Source organism: Schistosoma mansoni, chromosome W (genome assembly GCF_000237925.1).
Source record: "Schistosoma mansoni strain Puerto Rico chromosome W, complete genome".
In the NCBI taxonomy this organism is placed as follows: domain Eukaryota; kingdom Metazoa; phylum Platyhelminthes; class Trematoda; order Strigeidida; family Schistosomatidae; genus Schistosoma; species Schistosoma mansoni.
Window position 1 is genome coordinate 8,419,711 of NC_031502.1, and position 10,398 is coordinate 8,430,108.

The following is a 10,398-nucleotide window of genomic DNA, read 5'->3' on the forward strand; positions in this document are numbered from 1 at the left end:
TGAAGTCAGGTAGACTTGTCCATTAACCGAAACGTTATTTAAGGTCAGTTGTGGCATCTTGACAAATGTAACAAAAATTCCTTTCAAATCCCCTTAGCTACACAAATATATGCTATGGTATCTTAAAAACTGACATTGAGTCAAACTTACCGTGGGGTCGTACTTTCAAACAATGCTCGATAGATACCCTGTACTCTCAAAACTTAACTAAAACTACTGTGTATAGCCAGGAATGTTCCACAATATATCATGAATACTTGATAGACTGTATTCTGGAAAGCAGGCTGATTAGCTCCCGAAAAGCTTAGATTATGCGGAAACTCATCTAACCAAATGATAGTTTTGGGAATAATCTGACCTGGCGAAAACAGAAATGGCTAACTGCCTACAGACGACTATCTACAGCTCAACGCAACTAACAACGCAAACCTTCATTCCCTACCCCACATTCACTTCTTTATGAGCTAGTGTAAATGAAAAACAATCAGATAGGACGGCAATGCAAAGAAAGTAATAACCACAGTGGAAGCCAGGATTGCAAGGTTCCGAACTACTGGAGTTCCAGTGGTTCTGTCTGGATTCTAGATTGTTAGCCTACGTACTTGATGATTCAAACATACATTGGGACACAATATCTCGTCGAGGATAGCTGTATTATTATGAATGAACACAAACTTAGAGTCAACAAAAGATTTAGATTACCTGAAAAGCTCTTCTGCTTACTGATACAGTGAACAACCTATAAAAATCCCCGCATGATCAAACCGTAAGAGAGTGAGTGATTCGGTTGTTAGGAACTAATTACTTGTCAAGAGGAAAGAGTGTTCCCACTACGCAAAGATATTAAATATCCATGAGGGACAGATGGATTTCTTCTACTCATGTGTGTAGAATCTTGACCAAGAATCGCAAAAGCCGGTTACTTTTTGACAATGAAAGATGATCCTAAGAATCAGGAAACATATTTCTGTCCTCGAGGAACAAACCAACTGGTTCACATAGGGACAATCAAAAGACAGGGACCAGTGTAGCAGCTGTCGCTTTACAACGTTTAATAAAACTTGATCAACATGGGCAAGCCTAGAGACCATCTTGGGTACCCGAGTTACATATTCTTTCTACTATCGAAATATTTCAGCATTATATCTTCCTCTAGTTGTTATAACCCACTGATTAATTTTGTTAACTTCACAATCTATTCAGGGGCGTACATAAGAATTTGATGGTCGATCATTTTACAAGGTGTATTAAAAGGAGATTGGAGACATCTCAGTGGATGGAAATATTCACTGTGAAGGTGGATTATCTTTAATTTCTATTAAGCCTGAACACATGTCATAGTTATCCAAGCTCAACTCAACAATCCTGATCAAATTATTTACTCGGTGACAGTTTTGTATCATCACATGGTGTCAGCAGTTTTCGTCAGACATATAGAATGAAGGGACAACGTTCATTATATGAACTAGTGTCGATCTAATTACGGATATTTCAAGTTTTTAGATAAGTTCACGGACTTTTTCACTTTAAGATGACATCCGAAACACTCAAAAACAATTTTGTATATGTTATTAGCATGCGTGTGACTTTAAATTCCATTCTACCTGCATTATTCGGTTTCATTGAAGACCCACTGAATTTCTTGCTGCTCCATTCAGTGACGCACTTTTGTTTGTATGTGGTGACTATAATTCATGTAATCGGCGCTTTCATACATCTTCAGGTCACCGAAAAGCGGTCGATTTCTCCACTCTCTCAAATGTGCACTTAAACATGAAGACCATACTCGTATATCAGACAAAAAAAGTTAAACATAAAAAGTGACCAGCGAAGAATATCCAAGATTTGATCCAAGATTTGGTTCGTTCGATAAATTGGGATCAGTATGAAAATGACTAATTAAAAACGGCTTTGGCGTTGTCCACTGTTTTTTTAATTCTGACGGAGATTTTCGCCTTTTTAAACGCCAATCATCCAGTGTCATGTATCTGATTTATCTTAGTTTAGACGAAATTCGTCTCAATTCTTACTAAACGTAATGTTTAAAAACGTCTCCATTTACTTAACTCGTTTAATGTCTGACGAAATTCCAAGTATTCCCCTTGAAATATATGACGATATTCTGTGTCTTAAGTTCCCAAACACCTTTAAAGAATCCTTTTCAGATTCTTTTAAGTCTAAAGTGTGCAAAAAATAAAGACAACCTCAGCGACAAAGAAAGTGTCCGGTGGTAAGAATGCGAAATCTTGACCCATAGTAATAACCTTTTCTCAAGACGATGCAGAAATTATTATTACACTTCAGCCTTCACTAAATGACAATATTGTTTCATTTCAGTTCACTTAGAAAGGAAAACAAAGTACTCCGTGTTATAAAATAGTGTTCAGCTTGTAGTGTGTTTGTAGTGACCTCACATAGGTCATCCTAGCTTCCAGACAGATCAGATTATTTACTCTTCTTGTGCCACATTCAGCCTGTCAGTTATTCGCTTATTAACCTTGACTGTTTTTAAATGAGTGTATATGCTTGTGTTTCTCACCCCATTTACCACGCCTGATCAAATTGAGTTGGTTTACTCTCCTTCTTCGCCTCGCTTCCCTTTTCAGCCTTCAGTTCTGAATGTCTGTCTGAATAAACAGGTGCTTGAAATAAACGCATACAAAGTAATCCATATTTGGCTTCTTATTACCGTCGTCACACAAACGCTATTAGCTTTGGCAATATAAGAAGTTAAATGGGACATTCATGTTCACAGCACGTCTATACACCCATCCAAATGGGAATCAGATCAACATTTTCTAAGTAAGGTTAAAAGTGTGTATGATTCCCATTTGGGATCATTCGACATCTGCTTTTATTCCTAGTAAATTCTTGCACACTGTTTATTGATACGGCCCGTTCCCCATTATTCTTTATTGAGCCTTTGAAAAAGTATTCTTCTGTGTTGCAGAGGGTGAATTGGTAAAGTACGTGGTGAACCATTTGAATGCCCATGTCGATATGATTGTGGATAGGAACTAAGAATATCGGTTTAGAGCCTTGTGAGAATCTAATGGAGAACAATATCGTTCAGTTGAATACATTGTTCTAATTCGTGATATGAAAATTTTCTAAATTTCGGAATCTTGTAACTACTACCGCGTGTTGTTTACTCGACACGGACATCCCGCTTCATTCACATCTTCATTCCTGTATGCCTTCCAGTAAAGCGATAGGCAGATATATTAGGACCAATCGATGCTAACAAAGTACGAAGGCTCTTTAGTAGCGTATCCAGCACGCACCATGGGATAAACTGGGTGTAAGATCTGACCTAATCAACGGTGTTCACTGATGGGTCTCTTTCGCTTTTTTCCAGCCTCACATTCGCAGTTCACAGCCATAGTGTTCCTTACTGTGCCTGGAACACAAACCTCACATACTCGAGCGTCAAGGTCACAGCCTATACCAAGCGGCCTTTTAATACCACTTTATACAATATCAAACACCACTGTGACGAGCCTGTATAGATAGGTTGATTTCTTCTTGCTCGGTTCCTGTTATTTTGGTACGGTTCCAGGTATTAGGTTGTGTCCAATGAGTGGTTGACCAGCCACTTGATTGAACTAATTCTAGTCGGTTTGACGGTTATTTGTGGATTTATATACCTTGTAGTTTGGGTGAATGTGTTCGCCTCAGGGCGCTAGGGTTTACGGATACCAGCAGATATCATATTACCAAGTGGGGAGTTGGTTTACTGCAATATGGGAATAATAAAGTAAAAATTCAAGTGCTAAGAGAGGGTAATTGTTTCGAGAGTAAATAAGTAGTTCACTAAGCTGATGATGTGTAAGAAGATGGAACTGACAGAATAAGAGTGGCACGGATATAGTAGTTAGAGAGGTTAGAAGTAGGTACTGGTTACGCGGTGACGTATTTGTGGTATTTTGTGAGACATGAATCAAACATAGCTGGTCTACGAGGAGTATGGTATGTGTTCGTCAAGTTTCCTATTAAAGCTACTCACTGAGAGAGCTATAGTCATCTCTGCTTGAAGAGCATTCCAAATGAAGACAACTCATAATGATAAAATGTGAAAGTGTACCTGGGTGTTCGCTCTTTGATGTGCAGTCCTTCAAGAGTTGCCTCAAGGAGTGTAAACGTATAATACCATTCCATATGTTTTACCTACTTCAAACAACTATGAAACTATTAAACAGTCATAGCACACAAATACTTGGCCGGTAAGTTTCCGCAATCATTTTACCGTAGATCTTTCTTCATTGATTAATGTCTCTTCTCAACTACTCCAGCGGACTTGAACTCTATGGCCAATCTTTGTTGTATACTGACGATTACGCCTATGAAAATGGTATGTAACTGCTCTATCAGAAATATATTGCTGTTATTTTCTCTGTGATTAGTTTACAGTTCCCAGATTTCTACTTTCGTAAAAGTGTTTTGTTAGGTTCAAGATAATTTATTTACTTATTGTTTACGTATTGTGATATGATAAGAGTAAGTAAAGTATATTGTAGGGTGAGAATTCCAAATTGTGCTGAACGTATGATAAAGAGTAAAACTGTCATTATTATCATTAAGGTCAATGAAAAAAAAATAAAGTGTTACGTTAGGGAAATCAAAATACAAGTATCTTCTGGGTACAAAAACAAGTGAAACGCACGAAAAAACTATTGAGAATCCCAAACTAACATTTAAGGTTAAACAGGTTGTTATTATCATCAGGAAGGTATATATGCATGGATTCTGACAAACGTGGACAAGATTTTACAAGCATCTCCAGGCCAACAGTTTTTGTGCATCGCAACACATATCAACCTAATTGTGTGACTGCAGGCCCATCCGACTCAACAATCGGAGAAGCCTTACAACGGTGGGCACGCGCAACTTGGCAATCCTTGAAATTTTTCTGGGAACTGCCATAAGACACTGAATAAAAGTGTAGTTCTCTCGGCAGGGAACTTCTAGCTATATATTGTGCCATACAACATGCTTGGTACTCTGCGTAAGACTGATGACCTACTCTTTTTGAGGATCATAAATCTAAAGTTCTTCTCTTGAACAGTAGCGAGATAGATCCTCTCCCTGAGATTCGTGTCAGTCAAACTCCATTTCATAGTTTACTTCAGACATATACAATATTCAAAAGAAGACGCTTGTCATCCACATGAGTCTCTGTGGAAAGCTCTATAGCTACAAATCTAACAGAGTGGAACGGGCGATGACACGTACCAGGTGACATATGATTGTTGTCATTCACAAACAGCTTATTAGCACACAAATGCCGTGAAGGAACCATTTCTGGGCTTTTCGTAGGTAAAATTATGAAACGAGTTTCAATGATGTATACATGACATTCGTAATATTTAAACAGGCTTTGTAGTACTTGGAAGAATATCCACCTAACATTAAGGAACAAAAGTGGTAGAAAGAAAACTAAAAGGAGTAAATAATGTGATAAGTATGCTTGTGAGATAGAATAAGTGTAAACGATATTAAATGTATTGCAGGAAGGATAAAAAAATAAATCAACGATGTGATAAAATTTGGCGTTAGAATAAGGGTTTGTGCAGTAATATCTTAATTAATTGCAAAGGATGATCGTAAAATATCAATTTGTATGGAATATATATGGTGAGGAAAAAATGCATAAGTCAACTCATTTATGTAAGTCTAATACAAGATAGTGTGTTTCAAGTTAAAAACTCTGGATGAGCAGGAACAAAGTCTATGTAGAAGGAAAAGAGAGAAGAAGAAGAATATCTGATGTATCAGCGCATCATTCACAATAATAATAATAGTGAATATGAATATAAACGGACTTCGGGTACTTACATGTGAGAAATTAAATAATAAATAAATAAGCAAGTTAACAGAGGTTCAAAGGTTCTGTTCTATTTAACAGCGATTAAGTAGGTACCGGGCCTTGTTTGTATAGATTGTTGGCAATCGCACTGATATTTAACAGGTAATATAAACAACATTCCGAGAGTAAATTATCAACTACACTTTGGGACCAGGTTATAGTGTTACAGTAACGGGTGCTTGCAGGGAGTCTTTTCCGCATAGTTTAATGGCGAATACTAAAGAAATTCTGATCTAGGCTTACGTAGGTTCCCGGCACTCACAGGATATTCTTTTTATTGCTAAGTTTGGGGGATGATATGATAGAACAGGAAGAGGTGAATACCGAGGAGTAAGAGATACTATTTATAAGCCGGTTGATAAAGACAAGGTCTAGTTTATTGTGCATGATCTAGAGAAGTTCTGAGTTGAGGTATGGGTGATCTAATTCAGAGAGAACATTGCAGTCACAACATTTTCAGTTCGCTGCATAGCCTACATCATTTAACTTTTTGACAGACCATCAAGTTCATTGCTTAGCAACTTCTCTTCTAATATAAATAAATGTACGATTGAGCGGACATGCTCCCTCCTGAATCAAGGGGATGTTCTTATCTCTTAACATGGGTGATACAATGCATTTCCTCCTATCTCATCAGGAATTCGTGGCAGGTGGAGATAAACTCCGGATGGACCCGACTTCGTTTACAGCGCGACCCTCGGACTTTCAGAGGAACTCTCAGATTCCCTATCTTTTCGCTGAATATAGATTCGAACCCTTATTTTGTGACAGTTTACAAACTTTTTGAGTTTGTCTAGTAACTCGTTCGTTCGACATAAATCTACTTCATTTTATTTGTCTTGCATAATAGTAGAAATGCCTTTTGGGTAATTAATAACCACTCGAACCACTTGACGCAAGCCTTAAAGAATCCTATAAATTTCCCAAGTCGCAATGTTATAGCGTTGACAAGAACGCAACCATATTAACATCATCATCGAGGGGTTGAAAGTCGTTTTTCTGAAAGTCAGCACCCTTTTCACAGCATTACCCAACAAAGGTACAACAAGAACCACAATACGAACATAAGTCAACAACGATCACTTGGAAATTCCTATATTGTCTACAAACCGCTTTAAATCAACATGTTCTAGCAAGAGCATGAGAATCGGAAACCAAATCAACCGTGGAATCATCCACGTAAGAAATCATCAGTTAATGCGAATACCACGGCCGTCACAGCCTGATTAAAAATCCAGATTTCTGTAATATCTAATACGTTTTTTCTGTAGCTCCATCATGTGTCCGTATGGCTGTCTCGTATATAAACTCTGTGCTCTTTAGAATGTATTCGTTAGTATCAGAATCAATAACAGCATTCGAAACAAATTCACTTTGTTCTATTAATGTATTTGATCAATATTTCGGTTGTGTGTACTTAAATTATTGGTGTAGAATCCAAACTAAGTTTGGCTGTAGAATGACTGTCTGGTTAATTAGAGAAGCGCGGACACCAATCGAAATCAGAACAAGGTGATTGGGGAAACAACGGTTCTAAACAAATATTACCGCTCAGTTATTCAACCAATAATTGTTCCCACAACAATCTATCGAACGCGCCAAATAGTAAGTGTTATTCTATCCCTTTCTGGATAGATCAAGGAAAAATCCGTTCGAAAGATAACAGTTTGTTGCTTTCTAACCCAAAGTGTTTCCGACTCTGTAAAAGTGCTCCAATTCACAATCAAAATGCACGATCCCAGTCAATTCAAGCAACACACCCAAATAGGGGAACAGTCAATATGGCTGCCTCCAAGATTAAAATGTAAACTAAAACAACATAAATGCAGTTCAAGAAGAAACATAGAAACTCACTGAAAGCGAAATAAAAAATGAGAAAACTATTACAAACTGAAACATTACAATTTCAAATGGCGTCGAAAAGACTAACAAAATGTACAACTAAAGAAACAAATGAGAAAAAGGTGCAAATGTATGCGTGGAGGGATTTTCACACACGAAACCTTCGAAATGGATCTTACAATTGGGACCTAGAATTCGAAAAATAGAGTTACTAATACTTGCCATCTTAATCCCCACAGATGGTCGACGATTATATACACGATAATACATAACTCCCGCGGACTCTAGACATCTCATACACAAACGGAGAATCCTCCCCTTCAGTAGATTTTATACAATCTCTTTCGTTATAGAGTGTTTAGCACTGCTATGTTGCAGCTAAAAAATGTTCCCTCTTTTTTCCAGTCCAATGAGTGGTGTAGCAGTATTGGAATTAACAACACTTTTTAATACCTTGACATCTTTCTCCTGACCATTAGAACAAGAATGTCTGAGATGTTTGTACCTGAACAGTTCAACCACTTTGTAATTGTACATGGTGCGAAACGAGACTCATTATCAGTCAATAACACCATAGGGACACCCGAAATGGTTTCTTCACAACACTTGTGTACCCATAAGATGTTTGTGAATAATAATAATAACAAAATACAAGTTAGTCCGAAATATCTACACAGGTTCATGACCAAACGGAAACCTAAAAACCAGAGTGCCTGAAGGTGACAGAAATCTTTTTATCTTGATTCCGCTGATCGATTAAACTAGAAACATTCAAGCATAGAACATCACTCCAAGCTAGGGCTAGCTGATACCCTTGAGAATATTCATCTGACTCCCGGATTAGTACCAAAAACCTCGAAACCTTGCGCCCATCCTTATTCACCCTGTAGTCCTAAAGTAGTATGTCAAAGCCACCAGTCCGCTGTATGTGACGTGTTCAGGGAATCACTAAAGTCACAGCAACTTCCAAAATAATGAAAACTGTCTATTCTTTATGAAATCTTCACGGGAGGAATCACGGAAGGCCAAAACTTCTACATACTATTCGCACTACTTTCAGTACCGTCGAAAGTAACAAGAGGACCGCTACATGGCTCAATCAGGTAGGATGTGGACAGAAACAACATCGTTCATGAGGACCAACATAGGACCAGAGAACCCAGATCCTGAACGTCCAACATTCTTTTAGTATGAGACAGCCGGCGAACCTGTAGAAAGTAAAAGGTGCCAGTCTATATGACATTTCTTGACTTCACAAAGGCATTTGACACAGTGATACATGCACCCCTTAAGGCAAAGGTTGAAAGGAAGAGTTTCACTTGTTCATTCCTTTATTGACTTCGAAGCTGCCTGAAAACTGGATGTTCCTTATTTAGGCAAGCAGAGTGCACGTTAGCTAGAAGGTCTCAACATGGAGGGCTTTACGAGGCTCATTTGAGGATCACTCCTCTCCCTAACTTTTACTAACAACCTCTTGGATAAAACTAGGTCATTGACCTTCACATAAGCTGACAATACTGAGACATGGAGGTCCACATAGAGCGAATCGGGTTCTCTTGAGCTACCAGAGGACCCCGAAACAAGTTTTACTCTTCAAAATGTCATCCTACAAACACTCCGCCGCACAAAATGCAAAAAACTCACACTCACCATGGAAGTCTACTCGTAACCGGCCTCACAAAGCACCATCTAAAATTGTTAGCCAGAGAGTTTGCACTACAGCTCAAAATTCATCGAGGATTTAGCCAAAGTAACTGTTACTCCTTACTTTACTCGGAAGATGCTTGGCACCCTCCCCTTAGAATTATTTATAATACTGACCTAAATATACTCGAGACCTCACCTTGAAGTCCACAACGTTATTGCAGCCCTTCTCCTCAAAAGAGACATAAAAGTAGATCAGGCACAGTGGTGGTAAACTAAGTAGGTGAATGGGGGTTAGTGAACAAATCTTACTGAGGCAGACCCTAGTACTCTAGATTATTCTACTTGACCCATATGAGAATGGGAGATGACCTCGTACTGGCAAGTTGCCCCAACACAAATATGCCTCTACGACCTTACTACTGCGTTACGCGATGAGAAGTCCAGGTTTACTCCCACATTTTCCCTTATAAATTCCCACCATATGAAACGTTCTCCCGTCCGAGGTGATCACAGACTTCTCAAAGGATACCTTTAGGAGGAGACTTGACAAACACGTACCCATCCATGGATTGCCATCTCCTTTTGAACTAGCTGTACCTGATGGGCTTCTCGTAACTAACTTACCGTTATCATTATCAAATAGCATCAGTTTATCTCTACCTTTCTTCCCATCATCCCCCATTACCTATGACTTTTTCACTTATATCTGTTCACATCATGTGGATTATTAATTGATTAATTAGGCGACTTTTTCTGACCGTCATCTTTTCTTCACTCTTCTATACTCGAATTTTTATTCATTATTGTTTACATTGCAACCGACCAAGCTCTCGCCTGATGAAATGATAGCAGCTGGCCTTAAAAACCCCAATGAGTTGAGAAGAAATCACACACTCAGATTATAAGATATACAAACCCACAAACATATATCAAACTGATCAGAATCTGTGCAATGTGGTGGCTAAACCACAGCCAATTGGAGATTACCAAAGACCTGGAACCGTGCGGAAACAACAGCGACAAGGGAGCCCAAAGAAATCAAT